General features: G+C 38.1%; 1 long non-coding RNA gene across 1 annotated transcript; it reads right to left on the reverse strand.

The window, feature by feature from the left end:
• Positions 1-1,253: 1,253 nt before the first annotated feature.
• Positions 1,254-14,801, reverse strand: LOC106057690 (uncharacterized). The gene is made up of 4 exons (XR_008778203.1): positions 14,767-14,801; positions 12,413-12,576; positions 5,531-5,632; positions 1,254-3,307 (listed from the first exon to the last, which is right to left on the reverse strand). It is a non-coding gene; the product is annotated as an uncharacterized LOC106057690 (long non-coding RNA).
• Positions 14,802-24,816: the final 10,015 nt, after the last annotated feature.

A 24,816-nucleotide genomic window follows, 5' to 3' on the forward strand; every position in this document is an offset into this window, starting at 1 on the left:
CTGAGGTGTCACAGATGGGACCCACCCAGTAGCGTCAGCATCTACCTACTGGCTACTATAAATTCTGTTTAGCAGAGAATGGCCTAGACCTGGCCCAGTGCCAACATGACCACCTGCTAACAATTGTATTCAAACTCGTATTCACTTCAACTACATACTATTTTATTTGTTAGTAGGATTAAAGGCGAAAAGTGTTCTGGCCACCCTAGGATAGTAACAGTAGGGGCAACCATATGTATTTCTTCCATAAGTGATACATTTCAGCTCCACATGACATACGTACGTATGATACATTTTCATTTTAAACAAAGCTTATATGAACTGTCAGTCTGGTAAAAAGTTTGTACACGTTATTTCTCTCATACCAAATCTCGAATGAAGCTGAAATTTTGCAGTTATTTCATTGCCTGACAATATAAGTATCAATATAAAAAAAAGCTAAACAAGCTATTGGTAATTGGTTATATTATTTGATATCGAACAAGGGAAAAATGTTCTTGACATGTAGAGGTGCTGCCGTTCAATACAATTAACTGCAAAGAAGATAATAGTGCATTGTTCACGTATTATTGTAGTCTATGTGATATGTTCTACATTAAAACAGTCTTTGAGACCCTTATGAAAAACAGATCTTTGTCAATATATGCAGGCAACCGCTTGGTCTGTGCCTTGCCTTAAACTTCAGACTTGAAGATACCGGTAATACAATAAATACAGTTGTAACTAAGTTTTAACTAAAATTAATTGACAACTACAAAACACAAACAACATAATTATGCCTTGGTTTTTTTTCCGCCACATCAAATCCAGATCTGTTTCTTAGTTCACATGTTCCTCCTGCCCTTCACAGCCACACCCGCTGTATCATCAACACAACCTCTAGTATTACTTCAGGTCCACGACGACACCTTAGGCCAAAAGTATGTTTGGGGAGTGTTAAAATAAGAAGGGGGGATTCAGCTAATTATTATGTGAGCGTTCGATGCGCAGGATACGATAATAAAAAGTTTAATTATGCAAGTAAAAATCATTATAAGCAATAAAAAAAAGAATACTTTTAAAAAGCAAAGCTTATGTAAGGGGAATTAACCGCTTTTTACTACCATTTATCTGAAAATTATTTGGTTGAGCGACCTTTCTGATATATAAAAGAAAATTAATAAATAATAATAAATAATTAACCAATTGTTTAATTTTTTTGTTATTGATTCAAGTCTTGTCAGGTTCAATGAATAAGTATGCAAAGTTTAAACTTGATTTGAGAAAGGGAAATGGGAGAAAAAATATGGTCGAACTTTTTACCAGACAGACAGAGTTTACACACGCTCACATTTGTAGCCATATCCATGATTTTTGTTTCAATTTTTTTCGAATTAAAACCAATTCGTTTATTTCCACTGTTTAATTAACTATTCGCTTAAATATTTTATATTGGTTTACGTCTTGACTTCGACAGCAAAATAATTTATAAACTTTCAACTTAATCGAGAATGGGTAGAGATAGATATAGCGTGTTAAAAATTTGATTTGTATCAAACAGACAAACTGACAGACAGAGTGAGTTGATATAGCTTTGTAGGAGCACTTGTACAAATTTGTTCTTTTAAATGGAATAAAAAATATGCCTTTTTCTTTGTGTTTCTAAATAAACAACTGCAAAATTTCAGCTTGATCCGAGATTTGGGCCAGACAGACAGACAGAGTGAGTTGATATAAGCTTTGTAAAAAATATTTCTAATCGCACAAATTTGCTATTGTTACAGATCTATTACACATTTAATTACATGACAGATGCAAACTAATTGTTACACATTAATATGAGCTTTTTCAAAAGTATTATTTTTTTTATTTTACATGTTTAGTCTTGTCTTGATTTTACTTATAGCGTTACCTTCAGCTAATGTTAATATTCAATAGTTTTCAAAACTCGCTGCTTTGCGCCTGTTCTAGTTTAAGTTCTCTAGGGATGAGGTTCATTACAATATGATCCCAATGAATGGAAAACAAAATAGTGACGTTTATTATGTTAGAATAGTTTTATGGTTTTCAAATTTTTAAAATAGATTTAGCTTTATAGCAAATGTTTTCAAGACTTTAACGAAAATCAACATTTCCAAAACTGTTACTACTTTTTTAAAATTACTTTTACAATACAAGTTTTTACAATACAAGGTGCGCACGTTTAGCTGCCTGATGCACGGAACGGCTCTGGATGATTTTAAAGCCTTCGTCTGCGTCCATAATCTAGTTTACTAATGAAAGACTTTAAAAATTTGATACAACACAATAATGGTGCATAACGTGTTGGGAAAATTATGAGCCAATTATCTTTTTCTTTTTAAAGGAACGTTTTAAATCTCTAAGAAAACAGTAAAATTAAATTTATAACATTATTATATTTAACAAGTGAATTAAACCTTTAAGGCAAAGTATAACGTGTGAAAATCATTTAGTAATGTAAATGAAATGAAAGCTACCATTAGGCAATTTATATGAAATGAAAGCTACCACTAGGCAATGTAAATGAAATGAAAGCTACCACTAGGCAATGAATATGAAATGAAAGCTACCACTAGGCAATGTAAATGAAATGAAAGCTAACACTAGGCAATGTATACGAAATGAAGTATACAATTTGACAATTTATATGAATTGAAAGCTACAGTCGGCAATGTAAATGAAATAAAAGCTACTACTAGGCAATATACAAGGAATGAAAGCTATCATTGGGCAATATATATCAATTAAAAACATTATGGGTTGAAAAACGTATTTTGATGTTATTTATATTCACGACTACTTTGAAAGACATTATAACAAGTTGATTTTATCTTTAGGTAAAGTAAAACAGGTGAATCACATTTTTGTGTTGAAAGTAACAGACATTATTGGATAACACAGGATTGATAAGTTGTCACTAGAGAAGGTTAAAACAACTATAATATATGCCATAGTGAACAATTATGAGATTAATGTATTATCGAGTATGACAACATAATTTGGCTAATTTTAACGATTTTTATGACAAATAATAAATTATAGTACAAGACATTGAAGACAATAAAAAAATTATATTTAGCACTTGACTAAGCATCAGATGAGACATTTTGAAACAAAAATACATTTCTCTAAAAAACAACAAATCTCTTGGGCTATGACTGCGGAACTTCATGCAGACTCAAACGTTTATTGGGTCGTTCTTCGTTTTATTTGGAATAACGCTAATTAGTACAGGCTTTGCGTCAACTCCCATGGCCAGCCAAAATTTAATGTGCAAACATCTTGAATTTTCATCTTCTATACAAACCTTTATTATAAACATAAGAAAATGATCAAGAGTAATTATCAATATATTGTCAATGTTATAGCACTTCGTACAAATAAAAACATAATGTTACGAATGACGTCTTAGAGTTCACAAAGCTATTGGACATAACGATACGGATACCAGTTAAAAGCGGAAGTGTCAATCATTCCAAACCCTAACCCTAACCCTAAACTTTTAGGTTCTGTGACCCCTTTGATACAATGTCCACTTTGCAACGAACTCTATGTTGCTCCATTCGTAACATTATTATCGTTCATAAGTCTAAATAATTTTGCCTTTGATACATTTATAAAATCGTTGTCATATTGTTGTCAATAAAAACTGATATGTATGATGTAGTTTCATTGCTAGAATTAGAGTATAGCAAAGTTAACCCTTAAAGTGCTGAGCTGTTTTGCTGTTTTACAATGAGTGCATACAAAAAGGAGTTACAATACTTATCTTTTTAGGGTAAACTACCACACGCGCATTAAGGGTTAAGTAATTTTTTTTTGCGTAAATAAATGTCGGCTAATAATAAAAAAAAAATTCATGAAAAACGGCAGAAAATTCTTGGATGTATCCAACTCATTACAATGTTTTGATCAACCTAACAGAGGTGACCCGCGGAAACGCTTCAAAGACCAGCATAGGCGCCAGCTTGCTTTAACTGGCATAGAAGAGAGCACCTAGTTGCAGGAGGCTTCAGAACTAGACAGCTGGAGGTCACTTACAAAGGCCGCGGGATAAAACCTTTGAGAGCAAAAGAAAATCCGCTGCCGAGGACAAACGCAGAAGGTGAAAAGAAAATCTAAATCGACCACCAGTGGACAATGGCTATGCCTGCACTAGATGTGACAAAATATGTAGGTCGCAGCTAGGACTGCGTAGCCATGGGAAGTACTGCATTCCTTATTGATATTCGGACTCGAAGACAAGTCTTATTATTATACTGTTTTGACTGTTTCAAAGCATAATAAGAATGGCTCTAATTAATTCATTCTTGTCCTTCTTGTTGCAGTCTCGATGCAATTAGTGCCAATCACTTTTTCGGTAACGTTGAAATCCCTATTGCCGTACTAGAAATCTAGGAGCACCATCTGTGCAGACATCACAAATATTTTTCCAAGCGGTTTTAAACTTTTCCAGGATTTAAACAACCTTGTCAACACGTGCAGTCGTTTTAAGAAAAAAAAAATGCTTTTAAAATCGCGATCATTTAGTTACCTCTGCTAAAGTTTGAAAAATATTTATACTGCAACAAATGAAATGTTTGAAATGATTTTCATTCAGTTGACATCTACCCTCGAATGACAATACAATTTTTAAAAAAGTAATTTTGAATGAAAACAAAAGTGATATCAGTTTTACCCGTATTAACAGTAAATAAAAACCACCGCTACTTCCAGTCATATTCATCATCATCAAACTCCATTAAAGTGAGGGCTTGTGAGGCTCAAATCCTCTCTTGCAAAAGCCCTGTACAGAAACCCTGCTGTCTTGCGTAGTGCATACACGTCACCATACAGGTCGAGAATTTTTGGTTTCCCAGACCTGTTGAGACAGAGATCAGCAAGTCTGGGGCAGTCAAACAGAATATGAGGCACGGTTTCCTCTTCTTCCCCGCAGCGGGGGCACCGTGAAACGAAATATGACCATAGCCGTGCTATAATAGCTTGCTCAGGACAGCCTCCATCACGGGGAAGTGCGCCCAGGGCGCCTCATGTGTTTGTTAATGCCATACATATTCCAACTAATTTAAGTTGATACTATCTTTAGTCGTCCGAGAGCAAGAGTTTTTTTTTTTAGCCATGAGGAAAGTTGAGCGGATATTTTGGTTGTGTAAGATGAAGAGTTTCTGATGAGAGTGTGAAAGCTAAAGAAAGAAAAGACGAAAAAGACAAGACACGTCTTGGCTGGCAAAAAAGGAGGAACTCTTCAATTCAGTGAAGAGACGAAAGGTGAGCTAGTTTGGTCCTGTTGTAAAACAAGACTTACTGTCATAAGTCATTCTTCAAGGTACTGTAAATGAAACAAGAAGAAAGGGTCATCCAAAGAAAAGCTGGCTGGACAATGTAAAAGAATGGACCATCCTCTCTCTCTCTAAATGTCCTGCTTAGAACAGCTGCTGACCGGGAAAAGTGGAGGGATTTGGTTACGCGAACAGTGACAGCACCCCTACAGCTAAAGTCAAGAGGCAGATGAGATAATCGAGTTACGTACCTTGACCCAATAGTTCCAGCCATTCACAATCTGTTTTCTGAATCTGATGGCGTCAAACTTTGAAAATGTTTGTTTTTGATCACGTTCCACAGCTTTGCGAATCTATAATTAAATTAGGTTGAAGGATAGCTTAAAAAAAGCGAAATTAAAAATAATAAAATAAAACGTATCACATTAGAACTATATACATTTCATTTAAAAAATGTAGAATGTATTTCCTTTTTTTAATATAATATTACCAATAATTAATTGACCGGTTGGTTATTTTTTTTGTAAGTTTCAATTATAAAATTTGATTTGAGAATGGGTGTGGGAGAATAACGTATACAAACCTTTTTTTCCAGACTGACAAACAGACAGACAGACAAGAGTTGATATAAGTTTAAAAAAAAAATGAAAAAAAGGAAAAAATAACGTGTACAACTATCTATAGGAAAAAAAAAACAACCTATTTAGCCATATCGCTTTATAATGAAGGATTAGTTTCCTTTGTTCTTGTCTTACTTAGAGTTCAGCGCTTTGGGCGGCAAAGCTGTCTCCTCAAAGATCTGTCATTGGCAATGTCTGAAGCCTCCTCCCACCTGGTGTCCACTGTTGTGAGGTCCTCCATGAAGGTGTGGCGCCATGTTATACGAGGACGTCCCTGTTTGCGCTTTCCTCGTATTGGCTTCTATGTCATCGCAACTCTTGGTATGCGTAGTTCATTTTGTCGTAGAACATGCTTCGCAAACCTCATTGGACGCTCTGTCACAACCTCACTAAGTGTTCAACTCCCAGTTCGGGAAAGGATTTCCCAGCTAGAGACCCGATTGTTCTTATCATGCAAAATAAATTTATTAATTAACAAAATGTTTACTGTTTCCCAATGATTCATGTTATATCAGGTAGAACAAATACTTATGTAAATTTTCCACTTGATCCTAGATGATTGTGCGAGAGATAACGTGTTCACAATTGTTACAAAACAGACAGAAAGTTGATATAAGCTTTGTACATATATTATTAGTAGCAATCGTCATGACGACCTGCTAACTATTGTAAAAAGACGAAAGCTTAAAACCTTTGGCCACATTACAAGATCTACGGGGCTCGCAAAGACCTTCCTTCAGGGAACAGTGCCAGGAAAAAGAAGAAGAGGCAGACAGAAAAAGCGATGGGAGGACAACATTAAAGAATGGACAGGCCTGCCATTGAGAGAGGTTCTAAACAAGGCAAAAAAAAAAAAAAGGGAGGAATGGAGAAAGACGGTCGACAAATCTTGCCTGGTGCCCCAACGGTCCAACAGACTAATGGATAGGTAAAGGTAAAGGTAAAAGTAAAGGTAAAAGTAAAGGTAAAGGTAAAAGTAAAGGTAAAAGTAAAGGTAAAGGTAAAGGTAAAAGTAAAGGTAAAGGTAAAGGTAAAAGTAAAGGTAAAAGTAAAGGTAAAGGTAAAAGTAAAGGTAAAGGTAAAAGTAAAGGTAAAAGTAAAGGTAAAAGTAAAGGTAAAGGTAAAAGGTATTAGTAGCAATACACTTGAGCTGGACGTTACAGAAAAGATGGAAAGTGAACAAGCGAAAACGAATTTGCAAAAAAAAACAAACAAACAACAAAAACAACGGGAAAACAACAACATAAACCACAACAACATTACAATTACTTTTTATGCAACATGTAGAACGATTGTTCTTTATTACTAATGGATGTTAGCTTAAAAAACATAAAACATTTTTACATAGCCCCCCCCCCTCCCTTTTTTTTTTCTCCTCAAGAAAGAGTCTTAGTTAAGCGAATGTATAGATGTACTAAGACTTAATACTATTCCAATGATAGGACTTAGAAGACGATGCGCAAAATTTACCTGAACATTAATGTATTTAACTCTTAATAATAATAATAATAATAATATCTGCTGTTATGGGATAGGCCTATTCTGACCTACAAAACGGTAGATTTCAATCGCCCGGATCTGCTGTTCATCGATAAAAAAGAAAAAACCGCTACCATTATCGATATCGCCGTACCACTGTCTCATAATTTAAAAAAAATGAGATAGAAAAACAAAGAAAATATGGGAACCTAGGCTTGGAGATTAAGCGTCTATGGAAATTGTCCAAAATAACAATATACCCCATTGTTATATCAACCGAGGGGATAATAGCAACTGACCTCACAGACACCTTCAAGGCCCTTAACATTCCAAGGAACATCTTCGTTGCCTGTCAGAGGGCGGTACTGCTGCAGACCTGCCACATCACCAGAAAATTCCTCAGTGGAAACTGTTAAAGGGACTACGATGAATTTTGTTTCTCTTTAGCGAAACTCGACCCTGGCAGAATGACTACTCGTTCATTTCTAACATAATAATAATAAATCTTTATTATCCGTAAAGAAATTTGTCTTACAATATGTGCATTACACCAAACAAAAAACATTATAACTATAAGAAACCAAAGTGTACATTCACACCAGACTAACTCATAATTTACATGTGACAAAGTTTATATCAGATTGTTCTTATTTAATGATTTGATTGCCAGGGTCTCCATGAAATGCTGAGCAACTCCCGTTCAAGAGACAAGATAAACATTTTCTCGTTCTCTTAATCAATTTTAAATTTATTTATTTTTACTTTGAAAAAAATTATGTAAGGTAAAACTTAAATTTTACCAGTGTGACCGACAAGCAAGTAATTGTTTTATCAACAATTTACAGCAACTGTCAACTTTTTAGGGAAATTCTTTGAGCCGTTTACAATAATCGCGTCAACCACCCAAAAGTTTCCACACATTCAAGTTTTTGCAGTTTCCATGAAGCAACACATAAAATTGTAGTATTAAAAAAAAACTGTTTATCTTTGAATCTGCAGAGCTGAAATATGTGTACTAAAGAGATTAATCTAACACTTGATATCTGGAGAGGTTTCCAAACAAACAGACTCGCGCCCCTATACCACTCTATCCAATTGTCGAGACCTTGCGCCCCAGCTGAATGGACGTCACATATCCCCCCCCCTCCAAGCCGGAGGCGCTTCTCCTGTTTAAGAAACACTGCTGTAAATCCCAGTATCATCCGTCCTGATTCCAGGCTACAGGCCTGTGGCGTTACAAAATCTTGAGGGCAAAGTAGAAATTATGAAGCATAAATTGTAGCTTCCGTAAGTCGAGCAAGATTGAATAGTTGTAACATGTTTTCAAAGAAATGAAACCATTTAGAATCATGATGTCTCGTTGTCTTACGTTCACTATCAAGATTGATGTCTACAGCAAACTATTTCCCAGAGGAAGAAGAGCGCAGGATTCAGTGTTTCACAAAGTTTTATTATTGGCGCCCCTCTAAGTCCCGATCACGGGTCTTGATGTCACCTTTGCCCCACCCCTCTACGCCTCTGTTCAAAGGACAAGAAGGTAAATTAAATTTCTTAACTCTGTTAAAACAAGGAGATAGGCTGACGGCCATGGGCCACGCTACACTTGATGCTCTTAAAGAGTGATTTAAATGTCTAAGAATCTTTTAAACGCTATACGATATTAAAAGCATGTCGACAAGATAATGTAAGGTAATATGTCTCCAAGTAAAGAGTCCAAACACATAATTATCCACGTGAAAGCTGCCCTGTTCTTCTCTTTATATGTGTGTCTTGTGAATTCAAGCCGTGCCTACATTAATCTGACACTGAAGATACTATCTCATATAACCATAGATCATCTCAGCTAAGAAACGTATTTCTAGTCGACTATAATTTATCGCTAAAGGTCGTCAGATTATATTTCTGAGTCTCACTGTTCAGTTCCGGATTGAAGTATGGGAATCTCTTCTTTAGTCCCCCACCTTGATAGGTGATCGGTTAATGACACATTAGAGTACTCGTCCATTTAGTTTCATTTTTTTTTAAAACGTATATCAACTCTTGTCTGTCTGTCTGTCTGTTTGTCGGTCTGGAAAAAAAGGTTTGTATACGTTAATTCTCCCACATCCATTCTCAAATCAAGTTTTAACTTTGCATAATTATTCATTGACAAGACATGAATCAATAAACAACATAATCAATTAGTTAATTAATTTCTGATTATTATTGATTATTGTGTTTGAGTGAAAGTAATCATTCAGTATTTACATACACGACCAAATATGTAGGATCTCGTCCACTTCAACAATTGAACACGTTATTTCACCCGCACCCATTCTTGGATAAAGGTGAAAACTAAAAAAAATATGTATGTACCTTACAAAACATAAATCAATTTAAAAAAAAACAATTCCTCAATTATTAGTGATAATTAATTATTTCTTTTGATATCAAATAAGGAAAATAGATTTTATATTATTGATCTATGAAGTTCCTCCTTTGAAGAAAAGCTTTTTTTTTTTTAAAAGGATTTTTATAATTTGCTTGTTTTGTATTGAATATTTTTTTTCTTCAGTTTGTGGAGGCCCAACATTTGATGTGAAACACGGGGCAGCTGATCAGTCTACAGTAGTTTACATACGACAATACTTTTTGAAGGGGAATAGGAAAATATATTTCTTCAAGATACATTTTCTAATTACGTCCTTCTTAATTCATTACCACATTGATCTTTAGACTAACAAATGGTCCGGGGATTTCTTTCTTTTAACCATACATGTTGTTTCCGCTTCTTGTTTTTCAAAACTGTTTAGTTGTGTCATTTTATACCTCGACATGCTTCTGCGTTATTTTGTTTTTAGTCAGCAATATTCTTTTCAGTATTTTAAGGAGGTTTCGGTTACCTTCTTTACAGCTAACAGATTCACACTGCTTCTTTTTGTCCAGAGCTGGCCTTAGCAATGCGTGGGCCACTTCTTTTTGTCCAGAGCTGGCCTTAGCAATGCGTGGGCTACTTCTTTTTGTCCAGAGCTGGCCTTAGCAATGCGTGGGCTACTTCTTTTTGTCCAGAGTTGGCCTTGGAAATGCGTGGGCTACTTCTTTTTGTCCAGAGCTGGTCTAAGCAATGCAACGGCTACTTCTGTTTGTCCAGAGTTGGCCTTAGCAATGCATCGGCTACTTCTATTTGTCCAGAGCTGGCCTTAGCAATGCATCGGCTACTTCTATTTGTCCAGAGCTGGCCTTGGCAATGCGTCGACTGCTTCTATTTGTCCAGAGCTGGTCTTAGCAATGCATCGGCTACTTCTATTTGTCCAGAGCTGGCCTTGGCAATGCGTTGACTGCTTCTATTTGTCCAGAGCTGGACTTAGCCAATGCGTCGACTGCTTCTATTTGTCCAGAGCTGGCCTTGGCAATGCGTCGACTGCTTCTATTTGTCCAGAGCTGGCCTTGGCAATGCGTCGGCTACTTCTATTTTTCCAAAGCTGGTCTTAGCAATGCGTCGACTGCTTCTATTTGTCCAGAGCTGGACTTGGCAATGCGTCGGCTACTTCTATTGGTCCAGAGCTGGACTTAGCCAATGCGTCGACTGCTTCTATTTGTCCAGAGCTGGCCTTGGCAATGCGTCGACTGCTTCTATTTGTCCAGAGCTGGCCTTAGCAATGCATCGGCTGCTTCTATTTGTCCAGAGCTCGCCTTGGCAATGCGTCGGCTGCTTCTATTTGTCCAGAGCTGGCCTTGGCAATGCGTCGGCTACTTCTTTTTCCTTTTTTTCCCCCAACATTTGTTTTTAGAGTTTCACAAGGACTTAAATTCTTTTTCATCTTAATCAGCTTTTCTCAGCATATGGGACACATCTTGCTGACGTTGGTTTCTTTATCTTTAGGTAAAAAGTCGGTTGTCTTTACAAGGTAATTAAGGTCTTTGAATTAATATTTGTGTTTTATCAAATAAAGCATTTTTCAAAAGTTTCTTATAAATTAGACATTTTAATATGTATCCACCAAAATAATTCTACCCATTTTACGCTTGTATCCTGTGGCATTTTACGTCTCGAGAGACGATCTTTTCCCTTTGAATTAAATTATTATAGTAGTTTTGGCTATACTCGGGATTACCCGATTATAATTAATAAATCTTTTCTCTGCTCTTTTCTATTGGGAGACTGATTCTGAAATTTAAAATAAATAAACCAAAGTTCTTCTCTCAGACCTTGTGATCCATGGAGCAGATAAAGTCACATGATACAGTGTGGCCATCACAACGACCTTAACTTTGAATCTAAAATTCAGTGTCCAGTATAGTTGGGTAAACCCTGAGTAGTCTACAAACCCCAAAAATTCAGTATCCAGTATAGTTGGGTAAACCATGAGTAGTCTACAAACTCCAAAGACTCAATATTCCATTTTTTTTACCGAGATTCAAAATGCAAAGATTGTACCACTCCCCAAAAATTCCGATTTTCTGATCTTTTCATTTTAAATTTTATTTTTTATAATTTAGAGTTTGGAGTTATTTTTTTTATTCCCCATCCTGTTTTGCATTTTCTTCCATTTCATTGGAACCCTTTAAATATGAACCCTTTTTAGAACCTTTTATTAGAATCGATATTTCTTTCACAACTTTATAAAAGCGATACTCTGATGTGCTCCATCTCCTGGGTTTTTATTTGGTTAAGAAACTGAAACGAACTAGACACAAAATTATATAAAAATAGGAATCAGCCAGGAAAACCAAAGACTGAGTCTAAGTAACATTCGCTTGGCCGGCTATATTAACACTTAAATAAGAGTAGGGAACATGGAGTTGAATCTTATAAACAAAAAATGTTTCAGTCATAAAATATGATACCCTTTGATGTGTAGAGGCATATCGCTCCCTTAACCTGCATTACACATACACCTGAGCCAGCTTGTAAACGTTCAGGTGCGTCCATTCCCATTCTCTACCCTTTGATGTGTAGAGGCGTATCGCTTTCCTTCCTGTTGAACACATCCTCCTGAGCCTCCTCCTGAGCCTCCTTCTCTGTTTGAAAGTCATTACTGTAGAATTACTTACTTGCTTGGCGAAATTGCTGACATTATCATCGACATCTTTTTCTTCTGTCCAGCCACTCAGTATAGACTCTGGTGTTGTCCATGTTGAGTTAAGAATGTCACAGGTAGACATTGATGTCAATGAAAGGCTTGTAGGTCTTTAAGAAATGTTTCTACTGCCTCTGCCTATAATTGCAAAAGTTATTAATTAATACATTGGCTAGTAGTAGTAGGTCCTAGTTTAGGTGTGCTTATCACAGACATATATTATACCTAGACTGGACATGGACATCTCTAACACTACTAAAAAATGACGTGAAAAAAAAAAGTAAAAAAAAATTAAAAAAAAAACTGAAACAAGGCGTTGCTTTGTAAAGTAGTTATAGGAAGTAACGTTTTTTTTTTATTCGACCCTAACCTATGTAACATATAATTGTTTAGTTCTAGATCTAGTAATTGAACATCAAAAATAAGAACACTCTCATCTCATAATTATCATTTTGCAATAATTTTTAGATGCATAATCTAGAAAGATTGATTTGAACGTACATAAGTCAATAAAAAATACACAGGCTTGAACTATTTCTATCTAGGATTTCTAAACATTATCTCAATGGGAATTAACAGGAAATATTTTTATTTCATAGATTTGCGAATATATAGTTCTGTGATTAATAGACCATTCTTTTTAAAATAAATTAATTTTCTAGCTCAGAATACATCGATTTTCCTACATTTAAGGCGACTTCCCTTACAGCATGAAAAAGATTTACGTACATAACAATGTATTTATATATATATATAAGTCTGTGCTCTGATCATTATCAGATAAGAATTTGTTTCCGTTTTCCGGTTATATATATATATATATATATATATATATATATATATATATATATATATATAAACCTCGGGAAAACAGAAGTCATGTTCAAGAAGTAACCCAATAAAACATACTCAGCCTCAAAGATCACCGTAAACGGACAGCCCCTTAACGTGGTAGACCATTTCACATATCTAGGTAGTATAGTGTCAAATGACGCCTCACTTTCAAGGGAAGTTGATAACCGTCTGGCCAGGGCTAGTAGCGCTTTTGGACGACTTCAGGCGAGAGTTTGACGGAACAAATCGCTCCGCCTGCCTACAAAATCAATGTCTACCAGGCGGCGGTTCTCTCAACCTTTCTATATGGCTCTGAGACATGGACACTATACAGAAAACATCTAAGACTTCTTGAGCGCTTTCACCAAAGATGCTTGCGCTCCATCATGCACGTACGGAGGCAAGACCGCAATACAAACAGCGATGTCCTTGCGAACGCGGTATGGACAGTATAGAGGGACTTGTTATGGTCCGACAGTTACACTGGGCAAGGCACGTATCCCGTATGGGAGACGAACGTATGCCAAAGGCAGTCTTTTATGGTTAGCTAAAAGGTGAGGTGGTCAACATAACAGAGGCGCCCCACGGAAACGCTTCATAGACCAGCTTAGTCAACTTTCCTTGGCTGTCATAAAAGAAAGCACCTGGTTGCATGCGATCTCAGAACGAGACAGCTAAAGGTCACTCATAAATGCCGCGGGATACACATTTGAAACCAAAAGAAAATCCGCTGCTGATGACAAAAACGCAGACGGCGAAAAGAAAATCTAAATCGACCAACTGAGGACAATGGTTATACTTGCCATGGATGTGGCAAAATATGTAGGTCACAGCTGGGGATGCGCAGCCACGGGAAATACTGCATTCCTCACTAATCTTCGGACTCGAAGACAAGCCTTTTATATATATATATAAGTCTGTATTGGTTACTTTACCTTCACACACACAAAAAGAAACAAATATACAAGTTTTAAATATAATATTGAAGATTATTGAGAACGAAATACTAGACCCCACTCCTTTATTTAAGATAACGGTACGATTTTTGTTTAGGGTTAAAGTCTGCTGCACGCAAGTAGTAAGCTTAAATGGTGCTAAAAAATTAGGCATTTCTTTAAATTGAAAAAAAAAAACAAAAAACTTCAGCATTAGTAATTCATTAAAGTTTTAAAGTAACCATAACAATAATACAATAAAGACGTGACTATAATGTACAAATTCATAAAAACATTCTCCAGAATATCATAAAATATAAAATTATACACTAACACTATTAAAAATTTGAAATGCCGAAAGAAAAACATAAAAATTGCAATTTTTGTTACGCCTAACGAGCAAGAAATAGTTTGCTATGCTTATCAATCGATCAGTACAATTGGATCGAATCTAATTAGTATAAGTATGGATGTGCAATTATAAACAAGGATGTGCTGTTAAAAATGTGGCTGCAATGATTAAATACGATGTTAAGTAAATAACTCGGTTTATATTTACCTATTTCAATCAATTAAAAACGTTACCTATGTTTTCTTTACTTTTACTCGGATGATAACTGAATAAGCCTAGAGGGAGAACTACACGTTTTATATTGTAATACTGGATTAATGGACTGTGACGATTGTTTTTATAAGCGTTATTACGCGGAACATCACCCATGCTTTTGCTGGTGGTTATTTTTAGTCGAAAAACAAAAGTTTCTATGTATTTGTCTCGTTTCTGTTAGATCCGTGCATTGATTGTTTGTGCCGCCTGTCTATTTGTCTGTCTGTTTGTTTGTTTGTCTGTTGTCCTGTCAGAAGTTAAACAAAAAAAAACCTTTACCTTCTATCCCTCAGAATATTGAACCGTTGTGACACCACACAAGACCGGCAACCTTATTTCTTCATTTCTCTCTATCATTAGCCTTGGATAGAATTTCATTCGATTACAGGCCTGTCCATTCTTTGATGTTGTCTTCCCATTACTTTTTCTGTCTGTCTCTTTCCTTTTTTGCTGGTACTGTTCCCTGAAGGAAGGTTTTTGCAAAGCCCTGAGGACCTTGTGATGTGGCTAAAGAGCTCAAGTTTTTGACAGTGGTTAGCAGGTCATAGTGAGGTCAAGTTTCTGAATTCATCCTGTTTCTAATCTTTTTGATGTGGTATTTGTGATACCTAGGATTATTCTGTAGCATCTAAGTTCCATTGATAGTAGAGAAGGATCCTAGCAATGAAAAAAAAAAGTTAAATCACTATTAAAAATGTTAATTTACCATCGCATGATTAATTATACAACTAGATTCAACACCTACTTTTTTTTTTTACAATGCCTCTATTCAACTCGCAACTTCATAGAACATGAAACCTTCTGGATTGTAAAAAAAAAATTAGTGTGCAAACAATGGACACGGATCTCAAAAACGGCTACAACGATTTTCTTAAAAATTCGACAGTTGACAGTATACACATTGGAAAAGAATTAGTAGGTCGATGGCCTCACTTGGAAAATTCTAATTGAACTTAATTTTTTTAACATTTTAATGTTGGTTTTAAACATATTGGGTAGAACTTTAGAATACCAATTGGTTGTTAGTAAATTTCGTTCGTGAAAATATTGCTTAGTTGTTCAAGCTAAAAAATAACACATTAAATTTTTGTATTTTTATTGCCCACTTAGCAATGTCCATGAAGCTACATAAAAGGATCTCTTTGCCAACCAAATAATTAGTTTTCAACGAGAGCTGGAGAGTTACACATCAGATATACTCAGAGGCAACTGGTCCGCCAATAATTTCAGACAGATAGAAGGTTTAGTGAGTTTTAGCTAGAAATTAAATATATATGGCTCCTTTTGGCTCCTTTTGTCTCGAAAGGCAATGGATGCGCCCAAATGAGTCACTGGTTTTGGCTTAATCTTGAGACGGGGCAGAATCTGTTGTGGCTAATCAAGCCAATTCTAGAACGGCAGACTTTGCCACAATTCGTACATGTGTATGCCTCTGATTTAGGGCTAGCAGACAGGGCAGCTTTCTTTTTATCCCTCTTGATTAAAGCCGCTTCAATTCTTTTGTTCTCAGCAAGGGTTGTCCCAGCACGCACAGTCTGTCTCCATGCACTCCGGTCTTTGGCTATGTTTTCCCACATACTTTCGCTGATGCCTGAGGCTCTCATGTCTCGCTTGCAGACATCTCTATATGTTAGTCTTGGGCGGCCCTTGGGTCTGACTCCTTCCACAAGCTCAGCATATAAGATATCTTTCGGGATTCTGCCATCTGGCATGCGGGTGACATGTCCGAGCCAGCGTAATCTTCTTTGTGTCAGGAGAGCATACATGCTGTTCATATTGGCCAATCTTAAAACTTCCTGATTGGAGACATGGTCCCTCCAAGAGATGCCCATTATGCGTCTCAGGCAGCGCAAGTGGAAACTATTCAATCTGTGCTCTTGGTACATGTATGATGACCAGCTCTCACTGCCATAGAGGAGAGTGCTCACAACACAAGCGTTGTAGACTAGGATTTTGGTCGCTGTGGTCAATTTACCATTTTCCCAGACGCGCTTGGAGAGTTTTGCCAATGCTGTGGTAGCTTTTCCTATCCTTTTTGTCAGCTCGATGTCTAAGTCTAGGTTACTGACAATTGTTGAACCCAAGTAGGTAAATTCCTGCACCACTGAAAGGGTGTGGTTCCCAATTTGTATTATAGGTATTTCTGCGACGTCTTGTGCCAGGATTTCGGTCTTGGAGAGACTTATAGTAAGGCTAAACTCTTGACAAGCAGCTGCTAAGGCGTTCACTAGCTTCTGTAGACCTCCTTGTGAGTGAGATACGAGTGCCGCGTCATCGGCAAACAGCAGCTCCCTTATCAAGATACGACGCCTTTTCGTTTTGGCTTTAAGACGTGCCAGGTTAAAGAGCCTTCCATCGGATCTGCTATGGATGTATATTCCGTCTTCCAGGGATTTAAAAGCACTGGATAGTACGACTGAGAAGAAGATGCCAAATAGTGTAGGGGCCAGTACACATCCTTGTTTGACACCGCTCTTAATGGAGAATGGCCTGGAGGAAGAACTTTCAAACTGAACGGTGCCCTGCATATTTTCGTGAAAAGCTGACACTAGTTTTCTTAACTTATTTGGGCAGCCGATTCTCTCTAGTACAGCAAACAGACCGCTTCTGCTAACAAGGTCAAAGGCCTTGGTCAAATCAATAAATGCTATGAAGAGGGGCTGCTTTTGTTCTCTGCTCTTCTCCTGTAGCTGCCGAAGAGAGAAAATCATATCTGTTGTAGATCTACCTGCCCTAAAGCCACACTGCGACTCTGGATAAACACGATCTGCCAGGATCTGTAATCGCTTTAGTAATACTCTAGCAAAAGCCTTTCCGACTATGCTAAGCAGTGAGATGCCTCTGTAATTGTTACAATCAGAGCGGTCGCCTTTATTTTTATAAATTGTAACAATGTTGGAGTCTTTCAATTCCTGGGGGACCATTCCTTGTTCCCAGCACAAGCTTAGCAGTTCATGGAGTGGTTTGATTAGGGCATGTTTTCCAGCCTGAATTACTTCAGCAGGAATGCCATCTCCTCCGGGTGTTTTCCCATGTGCAAGCATGTCAATGGCAATGCTCAGCTCCTTTACTGAGGGCGTTTCGTCTAATTCCGTCAAAACTGGAAATGATGGGAAGTTGGAAACAGCATTTGGTGAGATGGCGTTTTCAATCTGGTAGAGTTCTGCATAGTGTTCAACCCATCGTTCCATTTGCAGCGCACGATCGCTGATGATTGAGCCATCTTTTGACTTGAGCGGAGCACACTTGCTGGTGTGAGGTCCAAAGGCTTTTCTCATGCCCTCATATAGTCCTCTTATGTTACCACAGTCGGCACAAGATTGAATATCTTCGCATAGCTCCTGCCAGTATTGGTTAGCACATTGTCTCGCTACTCTTTGGGCATTGTTACGTGCAGCTCTGAGCCTTTTTAAGTTGCTTGGGGTGGGATCCTTCTTGTAGATTAGCATGGCTGCTCTCTTGTTCGTAGTGGCAGTTTCCATTTCTGGTAGACTAGCTGCAAACCAGTCTTCGCTTTTCTTGGTTTTGTTTCCAAAGACCAGTGATGATGTTTGGTAGATTGTATCACGCATAAACGTCCAGCTTTTTTCTACCTCAGTCACAGAGAAGTTTTTAAAAGCTTCCTCTAATTTGTTCTCAAATTCGGTGCAAAGATCAGGATTTTTTGTGCTAGTAGTATTCAGGCGTGATTTTCTTTTTCCCTGTGATGTGTGGATCTTAGTTGGCAGCAGTCTTGTCCGGCAGGACACTAAAGTATGATCAGTATCACAATCCGCGCTTTGGTAGCTACGTGTCAGCAGTATATTTCCAATGTCCTTTTTCGTGTCAGTATCATATCCAGCTGGTGCCAGTGCCCAGACCTAGGGTGCCTCCATGAGACACAGTGCTGTGGTTTTGTTCTGAAGTATGTGTTGGTAATGCAGAGCTTATGGTATGTGCAGAATTCAAGCAGTCTTTGTCCGTTCTCATTCATCTTTCCGATTCCAAAAAGCCCAAGACAGTCTGGCCAGGTAGTGTGATCTGATCCTACTCTGGCATTGAAGTCACCTAGAAGGATCATATGTTCTTTTTGATGAATGTTTGCAATGGCTTCTTTGAGGTCTTCATAGAACTTGTGTTTGTCCTCCTGAAGCGAGCTTAGTGTGGGGGCATAGGCACTAATTAGAGTGACTTTTCCAGATGCTGTCATCATACTTATGCTTAGTAGCCGTTCCGAGCCACCAACTGGAGGGACTATCATGGGAAGAAGACTGTTCTTGACAGCAAAGCCCACACCATGTATTCGAGTATCATCCTGTGCTTTCCCTTTCCAAAAGAAAGTGTAGTCAGTCTCGCGGAGCATGCCGTTTTCGGCCAGTCGGGTTTCTTGCAGGGCTGCAATGTCGATATGTAGCCTTTTTAGCTCGTTGTTTATAACTGCCGTCTTCCTTGCATCGTCGATCTGCCTTAGATCATCAGTGAGACCAGGACACATTGTCCTGACATTCCAAGTGGCCAGTCGCATGACAGGGATTTTCTTTTTCAGTTTAATTTTTCTTCTTTTGTTGCTTGGTGCAAGTTTCCAGCCTACTTGTCGTTTTAAACTAAGCTCTAAGCACCCATTAGAGCAGGCAGGCTGTGGCGGATCAGCACCTAACTGACTGGGGGCTGCCCAGGTTGAGGCGGGCGGTAGCTGATCAGTGAGGCGCGAAGACCTCTCCCACCGTCAGAGACAACCCGTGGCGTCCATACATTACGCCAATCAAGTTGGACTTATAACCCGTAACTGTTGTCTCCCGTGTTGTTTTAGCCGCTTTGCAGCAGCACCAGAGTTTCCTCTCCGGGGCGCATTCCTGGGCCTTGGATAAAGGGGTCATGGGTGGCCCATGCGTCATGATCCCTCTCTCGACCTTGCTGATGTATTCCAAAGGAACGCATCGCATTACATTTGGCACAAATTCAGTTGCAGAAGCTGCCGGAGGGAATTTCGCAGCTGATACTCCCAACGCCTAAGGGGCTTCACTCCTGATTTCTCCTCGAGGTTGTCTCCTGAAGCCTCAGTACCGCAAGGCAGCGGGGGTTTGAAGTCAGAGTACCCCTCTCCTAGATGAACTGCCTTACTAGGCTGACGAGCTCCATCTGCCCGAAGCTCCCGGTTTTGTGGCGCCAGGTATCCGCCTTCACCCCTTCACCTGTTAGTAAGAGCAGTTTCGCCTGGCTTAATATCTAAGCCACACGAGCAGGCCAGGTGCTGGACTTAGTTGTCAGAGGCTATTTGAGACGCATGCCATTAGGAGTATTTTATAGACAATGGGAGCTTAACCCCATTGACACCCCTGGCCATGACAACCTTTGAAACCAGAAATTAAATAAATTTACCAACAACTACAATCCTACCTCCCTCCATACAGAATGTTTCTTTGAAACTTGATCTCCTGCGATCAGTTACACCCAAACAATGGACGAGGACTTGCTTCTCTGAATAATGCATGATTTTGACCATGTAGACTAAAGACCAAGCCAAAAGTGTCCTCGATCAATAAAAGCACTTTAAACAGGGATCTGGCAAAGAGTACATCTCTCATTCGAGATCTCTGGAAGAACTGATTTGTTTCAAGGGCATTCTAACGGCTGTTGAACGCTGTGCAGTGTTTCACAGACAAGTGAGACGGACCACTGTCTCATAAATTTCGGCAAGACAAATAGTAAAGATATCTACAAACAATGTGTAATCTTATTCATATACAAGTATAAATATAACACCCGTTCTACGCTACGCTTGAAATATTGGTATATGTGTACATAACCTGTCATTGGCGGAGCCGGAGGTGGGATGTTCGGGGTTCAAACCCCTTTACGAAATGATAATGAAATAATAATAATGGAAATTTGTGATTGTTATTTTTTTATTATATTTTTCTTGTATTGGAATAATGTTAGATCATCACAAAATACACAGATAAATGTAGAAAGGGGAATTTTACGAAGGACTAATTTTTGTCTGGGGGTAGGGGGAGGGACGCACTTTATGGAGCGGGTCTTTAAAAAGTTTCGTAAAAAAGCTGTGTCGGAGAAATTACGTTGCACAGTTTAAAAGAAAAAAGAATGGGGGTTCAAAGGGAGCGAAAGAGAGAGAAAGAAAAAGAAAAAAAAAGAGAGAGAGAAAAGCAGGTTGCAAAAAAAAAAAGTATAACTAATTAAAAAAAGGGGAAGGGTCACGGTAGAAATATAATATTGATTGAATAGAGAAGCCGAAGAAAAGTCATAGAGTGTACGAAGGAATAATTTTTTTTTATTGTCGGGGAGTGGGGGGGGGGTAGAGGATAAGTTAAAAAGATACTAGGATAAACGGGCCCAAAATATGAGTGCGCGAATGTGTCTGGGTCACATTATGATGCGGGTCTTTCAAAATCCAGTCAAAAGTAGGAGAAAGGACGATTAACAAGTTAAATTAAACAAAATGGAGGTTCGAGAGAGCGAACAAAAGAGGAAGAGAGAGAGAAAGAGAGAGCGGGCAGTGAAATTTCACTGTAACATAGACACTAATTCACGGGCTAAAAATATGTATGTTAGGTTAATCGTTAAAATGATCGTTGAAATGTAACATGTTTATTACAATAAAAACAAAGGAGAAGAAGGGTGAGCTCCTAGTTATCAATGTAAAGCCTGGGAACTAATGGACGGGTGTGGCCGGTGTGTAATGCTAGTGTAAATATATAAAATATATTTATATATAATGTTATCTGTGTGTGATAAACCTTTCCAGAAAACAAAATCCTGGCTACGCCCCTGTTGCCCAGAATTAAATTAAACTCATCGGTTTAGGGAAGCGTGGTCGAGAGGCTAAGTGCGCTTGAACTTAGCTTGGCTTGGCAACCTATGAAGAGGTTCGACTCGGGCAGAGTTGTGTTTACTGAATGCCTAAAGGCAGCACGAAATAACCTTCTCCTAGATACCTCCTTCCCCCTCACTGGTCCACAACTGAGATTGGACCAAAGCGCTCTGAGCGTGCTGTAAGCATACAAGTAACGCTATATAAAAGCCAACACATTTTTTTCTCGGATAGTGTAAGTTTCTTTTTTATTCGTCGTTTTCATCCTAAATAGATTCGGCTTCATCACTCAATTATAAATAATGAACAGACAATTTTTAGCTCATCAGTGGTAGCCTTCTCGTCTGCCTGCAAAATAACTCATTCACCGCCTGCAATTGTCTCAAATGAAAGGCCCATCCCCCCCCCCAAAAATATCATTGGTCCTGGTAGATCCAATTCTCTTAAATTCCAAAACCTTTTAACGAGACCTGATATTCGTGCTACGCCATGGTTGAAACATTTGGTATATGTACATAATACATTAGCGGATCCAGAACTTTTGAGTGGGGGCGATCTTTTTTCATATCCTATTCCCCCCCCCCCCATGTAAACTATAATCTTATATAAACACACATACATCATATCTCTCTCTCTCTCTCTCTCCCTCTTTCTCTCTCTCTCTCTCTCTCCCTCTTTCTCTCTCTCTCTCTCTCTCTCCCTCTTTCTCTCTCTCTCTCTCTCTCTCTCTCTCTCTCTCTCTCTATATATATATATATATATATATATATTGTTACGTATTTCTGAATCATGTGGCTAAATGTACTAGTAGGCACACAAATAAAAACACTGTAAAGAACTTGACGACTCAACTATCAGCTTCATATAACTTTATTACTATTAACTCTAACAATTTGTTACTGTAACATGTAGCGTAGAAGACTGTACAATATCTGTCAGTTTACAGTTAGCTATACTTCGTTGCAATTCATCTCTTCTCAACTTGCATCGAGCTGTATTCCACAGAACAGACCAACGACACACTTCCCAGTGTCGCTCCAGGTCTCCCAAAGCTGAACCAAATCGTACTTAAGTCTACCGAATCAGAGCCGCACACGTCTTAGATCGACTGTATCGACTGTAACGGCTCAAGTCCACTGTAGTTCGCTGGATAGACTTTAACGACAGTAGACAACTCCAGTTAACTCTACCCTAGTTAACTTGCATCGAGTCGTACACATTTCTCTTCCACAATAGCCGCACACGTCTTACATCTTCTGTATCGACTGTAACGACTCACTCACGACTGACTTTCACATTAACTCTCTGGCTTATATAGAGTCCCTAATCGCTCCTCCAAAGTTGCACCAACACTGCTAGTATCCTCTGGAATAACACGTGAGGAAACGTCACATCCTGTCTTTGTTTATACATGTAGATTCCAGAAAACATCGGCTGCAGTGTCATCTTGTCGGGGTCACAAGTTGTGACCTCTATCTGTCACTGGACATTGCTAGTTCCTTCTAGAATAACACGTAATGACACGTCACATCCTGTCTTTGTTGATACATGTACATTCCAGAGAACACCCGCTGCTGTGTTATCTCGCCGGGGTCATACGTTGACATCTACCTATCATTGTTCATTTGTAATAATATATAAGGGGTGCACCGGATAGTACTTTTTGATATCCGGCTTAATGTGGTCAGCTGCCTATCTGTGAAATCAATGTTATGGACTAAATAAACAAAAGGAGATGGGGGTTGCTCATCTCTACCTCTAGAGATATACCCGCACATCTAGACAGATTATTAGCGTGACGTAGTTAAGGAATATTACATGTTTACTAGACCACTCAAAGGTCATGACAAGCTTTTAAAATGTGCCAGACATCGCTGCTACGTATGTAATGTGAATTTATAATGTAAAGTGTTATTGCTATTTAGATTAACACGCCTTGTCTTTGTACAAAAAGATATTTGGTGAATAGTCATAGTTTATAGTTTTTTAAAAAAAATTCTTTTATTTGAAACAAAAATGTTAATGTATTTCAGAACTGACATTATTGAATCATGTCCACTTAATGAATATTGGTATATTTTTATTGACGTGGAGATTTAGTTTAAACTTCTTGTTCCACATCGTTTACCAGCATCGACTACCTTTATAGTGTTTGCCTTTCGCCTGTGTTGTTTCGATATGTAAGTGTTACCTCCGTTTGGCGTAGCTGGTAAAGACTTAGCGCGGAGGCGCATAACAATATTAATAAAAATACAGGTGTAGCTTTTACTATCCGGTAGTGATATCTGACCGGAGCCGGATAGTGCCGGATAGTGAAAAAGTGCCGAATATTCGGCAGAAGCAGGAGCCGGAGAGACTATCCGGTGCACCCCTAATATATATATATATATATATATATATATATATATATATATATATATATATATATATATATATATATATATATATATATATATATATATATGTATATATATATACATACATACATAAAATGTAACGATTCTCAATATCCAGGCTCTCTGCTAACTGCTCCACACCACCAACTTAAAGAACTTGACAACTCAGGGCTTCAAAGTAACGTAACACTTTAATGTCCAATAAATCTCAGCCAATTCTGTACAATTGGCAGCACGTAACACAGGCTGTACAAATATCTCTTCGTGTACAGCTGTACCGCCGTATCAACTCTTGCACTGGCCTTTCCACCTCGTTCCGGGCTTGACAGTACATGACTGTACTTGAAACTACTCCGCACTGAACCGTCGTAATGCACCGTAAAGAACCACACCGCTGAACCTCACTGAACCAAGTCGTCTGTAGTGACCAGACTGTAGTGAACCGTTTGATAGTTACACATCATCTCTTTATATAGGGTTCCCGCTGGTCTTCCAGAAACCGACGATATCCATGAATGGCCTGAGTAGTACTCACTTTAGATGTTTCTAAAAACTTCGCCAGTCATCGCAAAAAGGCGGGGGGGGGGAGATTTTACCTTAATTAAAAAGGGAAACGACCTGAATTCAAACTCGTGGCTCGCGGTTCCTCTGGCCGAGGTGCTAACCACTCTGCTAGCGAGAAATTTAAGACTAAAGAAGATTGTATAATTAAACATTATAAGTTTCAAACTAGGCAAACAATACTACCACTTCAGTCTATTACAATTCTTTCCCTTGTTCTAGATGCCAAACAAA

This window comes from Biomphalaria glabrata, chromosome 5 (assembly GCF_947242115.1).
Source record: "Biomphalaria glabrata chromosome 5, xgBioGlab47.1, whole genome shotgun sequence".
Classification (NCBI taxonomy): Eukaryota; Metazoa; Mollusca; class Gastropoda; family Planorbidae; genus Biomphalaria; species Biomphalaria glabrata.